This window comes from Notamacropus eugenii, chromosome 7 (genome assembly GCF_028372415.1).
Source record: "Notamacropus eugenii isolate mMacEug1 chromosome 7, mMacEug1.pri_v2, whole genome shotgun sequence".
NCBI lineage: Eukaryota > Metazoa > Chordata > Mammalia > Diprotodontia > Macropodidae > Notamacropus > Notamacropus eugenii.
The window spans coordinates 95,268,545-95,277,161 of record NC_092878.1 but is presented as its reverse complement, the minus strand read 5'-3'; the positions used below and the strand labels follow the sequence as shown (position 1 = coordinate 95,277,161).

Sequence of the window (8,617 nt, the reverse complement as noted above, 5' to 3'; positions counted from 1 at the left end):
AAAATCTGTTTTGTCAGGGTCCTCCAACTCCAAAACTCCACTAATTTTTAGTGCTCTGGAACAAGTCACCATTCCAACTTTTCTGTTTGTGTCTCTACTATCCAGCTTTGTGTCACCTCTCAAAGTACTTTCTTGTCATTGTTCAGAAGTTCTGATTTTTTAGTCCTGAGACTTTATTGGTGGGAAATCAATCAAATCCATTTCCTCACTATGTCATTAGATTTGTCTGGAAGCTGGAATCAGCATGGCTTTCCTACTGCATAGATGAAAACTGGCCAAAGCAAGAGCTTAAAGTTCATTGTATTTAAGCTGCCAGGCAACATCTCTATTTTTACCTCTTCCCTGAGCTTCTCCTCTTGTGTCAGAAGCATAGTCATGCACCCCCCCCTCCACGTGTTAGCAGTCTTCAAGTAGTTTAGAACCATCAGCTGCTCTAACAATTGGATGAGTGGGGTGGAGACAGGTATTACCATAACAACATGATCTTTTTGAAGTTGCTTCCACCTCCAGACTCCAAATTGGCTAATTCCCACTTCCAACAACAATTTAATAGCATGTTTGTCTTCCTCCAGACCCTCTTATCGTTTGAGATGAAGACTCAGAGTTGTTTCAATTTTTCTTTCAATTATTAGTGAATTGTAGCATTTTTATCATATGGTTGTTGTCAGTGTATTTCTTCTTTTCTATATCTTTGTCCATATCTGTTGTTTTGTCTCCTAATTAAATCAGATAATTTTGAGAGACAGATTACATTTTAGGCATAACTGTAACTTGCATAATTTGTAGTTAATGGAACTTGGGTAACATAGTTAATGAAAGTAACTACAAATACATTTTAAATGGAGAGGATGGGAAAGATTTATGATGGAGGAGAGATGACACTTTTCAGGATGGGCACTGGAAGATCAATACACAAAGAATTAGAGAAGGAGAGATATGACTGCACACTTCAAACTTAAAGTCAGATTTGAGACTTATCCAGAAGAACTACTTTTGCCAGAAAGAAAAATTCAATAGATGTCTAGATTGATAATTGATGCTTTATAACACTACTATACCATGCCTCTTGGCCTGGCTTGTGATATGGATTGTTGTCCTATTCCCCTGTGCCTTAAATCTTGGTTTCTTTGAAACAGATATCTAGAAATATTTCCTTTGGAAGTGACAACTTTCCTTCCTCTTTATCATACAGGGAATACAACCCTATTTATGAACCCCAGTTCCAATAACTGGTTCGTACTTACCCAAAGTAAAACCATAACTGATGCTGGTCACGATTATTTGCCTCCAGATGATCGTGATGAAGTCAAGGTCCCCTTCATATGACAGTCTAAGGAACTCTTTGCCAAATATTGGACCTTTCTGAAAAAAATTCTCTTGTCCCATGCCAATCTATTTAATAAATGACTCCCAGTCATCGCATTGAGGTCTACCCCATTGCCCTTGAACCCTATACATAATTATCTTGTAAAATATTCTAGACATTTTATAATTTGTTTATTAACTGAAGATGAAGCCTGTAAGTTCCAGACCCTCAGTTATCATCCTAATCATCTTAAGAAGTTGTAAGAATCAAAAAGTTTTTGAAGGGAATAATATTTTAATAGCATATTTCTGTTTTCAAGGCACATTTTAACAAGATCTGATATTCCATGCAGAAATCCTCCAAATGTATTTGTTTTAGAATAATTGTATAAGTTAATTGACCTATTTCTTTTTGGAATACACCCATGACATTTAATAGACATGGTTTTAATTTTTGCTCTTCCACATAATAAAAGATTCATTAATAAAAATGGATTAACACTAAGAATTTGAGAAACACAGAGGTAGATCAGCTTCAAATCTATATTCATGATAGCAGAAACATTTCTGCAGTGTAAGTAATAAGAATATTCTAATTAGCTTTTATTTTTGAATCCCTGGTAGAATAACAAATTCCATTGATCAAAGGAATAAAGCTTGATGAAAAAGAACAAGAATTATAGAAGATCACTTTATTCTCCTTAAAATTAACTTCAATTAACTTCAGGGAAGCATAAAGACCAGATTTTCTTATTTTTATATACACGTTAAAATGAAGAAATATTCACATGGCAAATGGCTAAACTATTTTTTTTTTTGCAATTTTCTTTTCTGATAACTGAGATAATTTTATGCAGGAATCTGACTGATGGAATTTGGCACAAAAGAGTTATCCTTCTGTGTGTCTCTTTTGGGTCAAGCCTATACTTATTTTAGGGCCAATTACAAATGGGGAAGTAAATAAACTAAAAAAAAGGAATTCCTTTATACTTTAGGGGGTAGGATTTTCAGGGTAAAAGAGCTATTTAATTTTCTATTATACACTACCTTTTTTTCTTTTTTGATAGTTCTCATGTAATAAATTGCTATCCTGTAAAAGAGAAAATTTTATATGGGAAGGGGAAAGCATTTATATACCATTTACACTGGGTCAAATGCCATGCTAAGCACATTTTATTTTATTTGTACCATTATTGCTTTATTTGATCTTCACAATAACTCTGTGACTTAGATACTACTATTATTGTGATCACTATTCTATAGCTGAAGAAACTGAGGCAAACAAAGGTTCAGTAACTTGTATGGCATTATATAGCTAATAAGTATTTGAGATCATATTTGAACTCAGCACTTATCGATTCCAGGTCCACCCTTCTATCCACTGCACCACCAGCTGCTTCAGAGGCAGTGAAGAATGATAACCATTTTCAGATATTCGATGAATTGTCCTTGAGAATAAGTATTAGACTTTTCTTGACTGAGTTTTAGAAGTCAGTACAGTTGCAAAGGAACTGGATAAAACTCAATGCAGAAAAAAAATTATTTACAATTCACTTTGTCAAAAAAAGTGAAATGGCCTAGACTGAAGCATCTGCTAAAATCCTATCTGCTGCTAAAAGCCTCCTCTACGCTAGGGTCTTCCCTCTTAGATTACTCATGTGTCCTGTATATATCTTATTACTGCATAGTTATTGTATGTTTTCCCTCTATCAGACTGTGAGTTTTTTAAATGCTTCTACATTTCTTGAAATCTTTTCATTTAGCACAATACCTGGCACATAACATGCACTTAATAAAAGCAAGCTGATTGCCTAACTACTTCATTCAACAGTGAAGTCATCATAAATGAAAATATAAGAGATGTTTTAAAAGGTTTTCATGATGAGGTGATTACTTCAATTGGATTACCTGGGACTATACTTTCAAATCTTGTATTCTATGACTCTCTACTTCTTGCATTTTAAAAGTTATTTAAAAATAGAACTCTATTGATGATGTACTTGTATTTGATAGTAGTAAGAAAAGAAAAATTAAGGGGAAAGAGATAAAGAAATAGGAAGAAAAGGAAGAAAAAACAGAAGGAAGAGAAAAATTGAAGAGTAGAAAGAGGAAGAAAACGAGAAAAATGGAGCAGAAGGAAATGGAGTGGAGAGGAGAAATTATACATACATATATACACATATATGTGTATGTGTATATTTATTTAACATACACACACACATATGGAAGGAGAAAATCAGCTTGCCTTTCACTGGATAAAGATTATCCATGCCTCTGATAGTTTTTTATTTTTTATTTTTAGTTTATATATTTTTAGGTTTCAACATTTAATTCCACAAGATTCTTAGTTCCAGATTTTCTACTCATGTCTCCCACCCCAAGCCAGCAAGCATTCTGATTACCCCTTTTTATCCAATCTTCCTTCCCTTCAATCACACTCCTCTCTTCTATTATCTCCATCCCTTCTATTTTTTTGGAGGGCAAGATAGATTTCTAGACCTCATTGCTTGTATGTCTTATTTCCCAATTGCATGTAAAAGCAATTTTTAACATTTGTTTTTAAAGTTTTGGGTTCCAACTTCTCTCCCTTCCTCCCTCCCTACCCATCCCAACTGAAAAGGCAAACAATTTGATATAAGTTATGCATGTGTAGTTATGGGAAACATTTCCATGACGGTCATGTTGTGAAAGACTAACTATATTTCCCTCCATCCTATCCTGCTCCCATTTATGCTATTCTCTCTTTTGACCCTGTTCCTCCTCAAAAGTGTATACTTTTAACTACTCCCTCCTACCATTTACCCTCCCTTCTATCATTCTTCTACCCTCTGTTTATCCCTTTCCACCTACTATTCTATTAGTGTAAGATTTACATACCAAATTGAGTGTGCATGTTATTACCTCCTTAAGTCAAAAACCAATGAGAATAAGGTTCACTTTTTTCCTCTCATCTTCCCCCTCTTGTTCTCCATTGAAAAAGTTTTTTCATGTCACTTTCATGTGAGAGATAATTTATCCTATTCCATTTCTCGCTTTCTCCTTCTTACAATATATTTCTCTCTCATTTCTTAGTTTTATTTCTTTAGAAATCATACCTTCGGGGTGGAGGAGCCAAGATGGCAGAGTAGAAAGATACACATATGCTAGCTCCTAACTCACAGCCCATAAAATACCTGTAAAGAACTCCCAACAAATTCTGGAGTAGCAGAAGCCACAGAACAACAGAGTGGAGGAGATTTCTGTTCCAGAGAGACCTGAAAAACTGACTCAAAAGGTCCATCATGCCCTGGACTAGAGCAGTGCCCAGCCCTGCCTTGGCTGCACAGCACTGAGAGGAGAAGATCTGAGCAGGCTTCAGGGACAGCATCTCCAGCAGCAACTCAGGTCCCTCCACCCACGGGTGCTAAAGGTCAGTGAGAGAGTCTTTTTGGCTTCCCGAGAAGGGACTGAGGTGTCCCCATAACTCAGGGTCCCTTGGGAGGCAGCAGCACAGGCAGCAGCAGACAGGGGCTCCCAAAGCAGGAAGTAGCTCAGATTCATTGTTCAAGGTCTCTGCATAAACCCCCTGAGGGAACTGAGCCTGTGAGGTGGCCCTGCCCCACCTGAGCACCTGAACTTAATCTCACACTGAATAGCAGCCCCGCCCCCACCGAAAGCCCTGGGGCTGGAAAGCAGCATTTGAATCTCAGACCCCAAGAGCTGGCTGGGAGGATCCAGAGGTGAGGTGGGTGTGAGGAGAATATTCAGAGCTCAAGTCACTGGCTGGGAAAATGCCCAGAAAAGGGAAAAAAACCAAGACTATAGAGGGTTACTTTCTTGGTGAGCAGATTTCTCCTCCCCTTCCTTCTGATGAGGAAGAGTGGTGCTCACCATCAGGGGAAGACACGGAAGTCAGTGCTTCTACATCCCAGCCCACTCAATGGGATCAGTTCTGGGAAAAGGTTACAAAGAGCTCAAAAAATTTTCAAAATTATGTTAGAGAGGTGGAGGAAAAACTGGGAAGAGCAATAAAAGACTTGCAAGCAAAGTATGAACAGATCAGCACCCTGCTAAAGGAGACCCAAAAAAATGCTGAAGAAAATAACACCCTGAAAATTAGGCTAACTCAATTGGCAAAGGAGGGTCAAGAAGCCAATGAGGAGAAGAATGCTTTCAAAAGCAGAATTAGCCAAATGGAAAAGAAGATTCAAAAGCTCACTGAAGAAAATAGTTCTTTCAAAATTAGATGGAACAGATGGAGGCTAATGACTTTGTGAGAAACCAAGAAATCACAAAACAAAACTAAAAGAATGAAAAAATGGAAGATAATGTGAAATATCTCATTGGAAAAACAACTGACCTGGAAAATAGATCCAGGAGAGACAATTTAAAAATTATGGGACTACCTGAAAGCCATGATCAAAAAAAGAGCCTAGACATCATCTTTCATGAAATTATCAAGGAAAACTCCCCTGATATTCTAGAACCAGAGGGCAAAATAAATATTGAAAGAGTCTACTGATCACCACCTGAAAAAGATCTAAAAAGAAAAACTCCTAGGAATATTGTGGCCAAATTCCAGATTTCCCAGATCAAGGAGAAAATATTGCAAGCAGCTAGAAAGAAACAATTCAAGTACTGTGGAAATACAATCAGGATAATACAAGATCTAGCAGCTTCTACATTAAGGGATCGAAGGGCATGCTATAGGATATTCCAGAAGTCAAAGGAACTAGGACTAAAACCAAGAATCGTCTACCCAGCAAAACTGAGTATAATACTTCAGGGGAAAAAAACGGTCTTTCAATGAAATCAAGGACTTTCAAGCATTCTTGATGAAAAGACTGGAGCTGAAAAGAAAATTTGACTTTCAAACACAAGAATGAAGAGAAGCATGAAAAGGTAAACAGTAAAGAGAAGTCATAAGGGACTTTACTAAAGTTGAACTGTTTACACTCCCACATGGAAAGACAATATTTGTAACTCTTGAAACTTTTCAATATCTGGGTAGTGGGTGGGATTACACACACACACACACACACACACACACACACACACATACACACACACACACACACATACAGAACACAGAGTGAATTGAATAGGATGGGATCATATCTTTAAAAAATGAAATTAAGTGGTGAGAGAGAAATATATTGGGAGGAGAAAGGGAGAAATGGAATGGGGCCAATTATCTTCCATAAAAGAGGCAAGCAAAAGACTTTTTAGTGGAGGGAAAAAGAGGGGAGGTGAGAGAAAAACATGAAGTTTACTCTCTTCACATTCAACTAAAGGAAGGAATAAAATGCACACTCATTTTGGTGTAAAAACCTGTGTTACAATACAGGAAAGTGGGGGAGAAGGGGATAAGCAGGGTAGGGGGGATGATGGAAAGGAGGGCAATGGGAGGAGGGAATCAATTTGAAGTCAACACTCTTTTTTTTTTTTTTGTTAAGAAAATTTTCATGGTTTTATTGTATAATGAGGCATTGGAACATCTGAACAAATCAAGATCTGGGCTGCACACGCAGCTGCTGCTTTCTCCTTCGTTTCTTTGGGTTACTAGAGGAACTTGTTAGTACATTAAAAAAAAAAAAAAGACAACCTTTTGCATTACTTAGTCTTTCTAAGGCATGCGCTGGTACAACACAAACTTCTCCTGTCAGATGCAGCTAGTCTAACGTCCAAGCATCATGCACAACACACTCAAACAGTGATGCTACCGCCACCACGGCAGCGTCCACCCGCCGCGGCCTTGCAGGCTTGTGTATGATATTTGGAGTGCTCTGAGGGGGGTGGGGAGAGGAAGTGTGAATAATATTAGGAAGAGGAGAGAGAAGGAAACAGCGTGGGCGCCTTGGGAAGAGGAGGCTCAGCTGAAGTTGTGCAGAGCTAGCCTGAACATGTCATTGGTGCACACCCAAGCATCATTGATGTTCTTTAATAGAAATATCTGGTGGAATCCCATCATGGGGTCTTCATCAGCCTTGAGCTGCCCCACCACCATACTGAGTATACAGCTGTCAGGTGTGGGCTGGTGGTCCTGAGCTGTGATGCTGTGCTGTATTTTCTGAAACGGAAGGCTAGACAATTTCTCCACGATGGCTGCTTTGCCTTGGAATTGCTGCCCTTCCCATGTAAGGCAAGATGCATCAATATATATTGCTCCTAATTGAGTTCTGTCATTATCAAATAACTGGTAGTAATGTTGCACAAAGCTGGATCCAATCTGCTCCCAAATCGGCTTGTCTCCCATTCTGGATCTTCACTTAGCAGCAAAAACCGAGTCGCTAGCACGATGGCAGCGGCGGTGGTGGCAACCGAGGGCGGTCCCGGACCGACTGTTCCCCCCCCCACCCCTGAAGTCAACACTCTTGTGGAGGGATGGGATCAAAAGAGAGAATAGAAGCAATGGGGGCAGGATAGGATGGAGGGAAATATAGTTAGTCTTATACAACACGACTATTATGGAAGTCATTTGCAAAACTACACAGATATGGCCTATATTGAATTGCTTGCCTTCCAAATGGAATGGGTGGGGAGGGAGGGATGAAGAGAAGTTGGAACTCAAAGTTTTAGGAACAACTGTTGAGTACTGTTCTTGATACTAGGAAATAAGAAATACAGGTAATGGGGTATAGAAAGTTATCTGGCCCTACAGGACAAAAGAGAAGATGGGGACAAGGGAAGGGAGGAATGATAGAAGAGAGGGAAGATTGGTGATAGGGGCAATTAGAATGCTCGGTGTGTTGGGCTGGGGGGAGGGGACAAAAGGGGAGAAAATGTGGAACCCAAAATTTTGTGAAAATGAATGTTAAAAGTTAAATAAATTTTTTAAAAAAGAAATCATACCTTCATATTCACCTCACTCTGTGCCCTCTGTCTATATGCATATAACTCCTCCAATTACCGTAATACTGAATAAAGTGTCAAGAGATACAAGTATGAGTTTTCTGTGTATGAATATAAACACTTCAACTTTAGTAAGTCCCTTATGAATTGTCTTTCCTATTTACCTTTCCATGCTTCACTTGATTCTTGTATTTCAAAGTCAAAATTTCTACTCAGTTCTGGCATTTTCATCAAGAATGCTTGAAAGTCCTCTATTTCATTGAATTTCATTTGACCTTTTCCTGAAGAATTATACTCAGTGTTGCTGGGTAGGTGATTCTTGGTTTTAGTTCTATCTCCTTCGACCTCTGGAATATGATATTTCAATCCTTGTGATCCCTTAACACAGAAACTGCTAGATTTTATTTCATCGTGATTGTGTTTCCACAATACTCAAATTGTTTCTTTCTGGCTGCTTGCAATATTTTCTCCTTTACCTGGA

General features: G+C 38.3%; 1 pseudogene; it reads right to left on the bottom strand.

The window, feature by feature from the left end:
- Positions 1–6,740: 6,740 nt before the first annotated feature.
- On the bottom strand, positions 6,741–7,637 carry LOC140514158 (nuclear transport factor 2 pseudogene; annotated as a pseudogene).
- Positions 7,638–8,617: the final 980 nt, after the last annotated feature.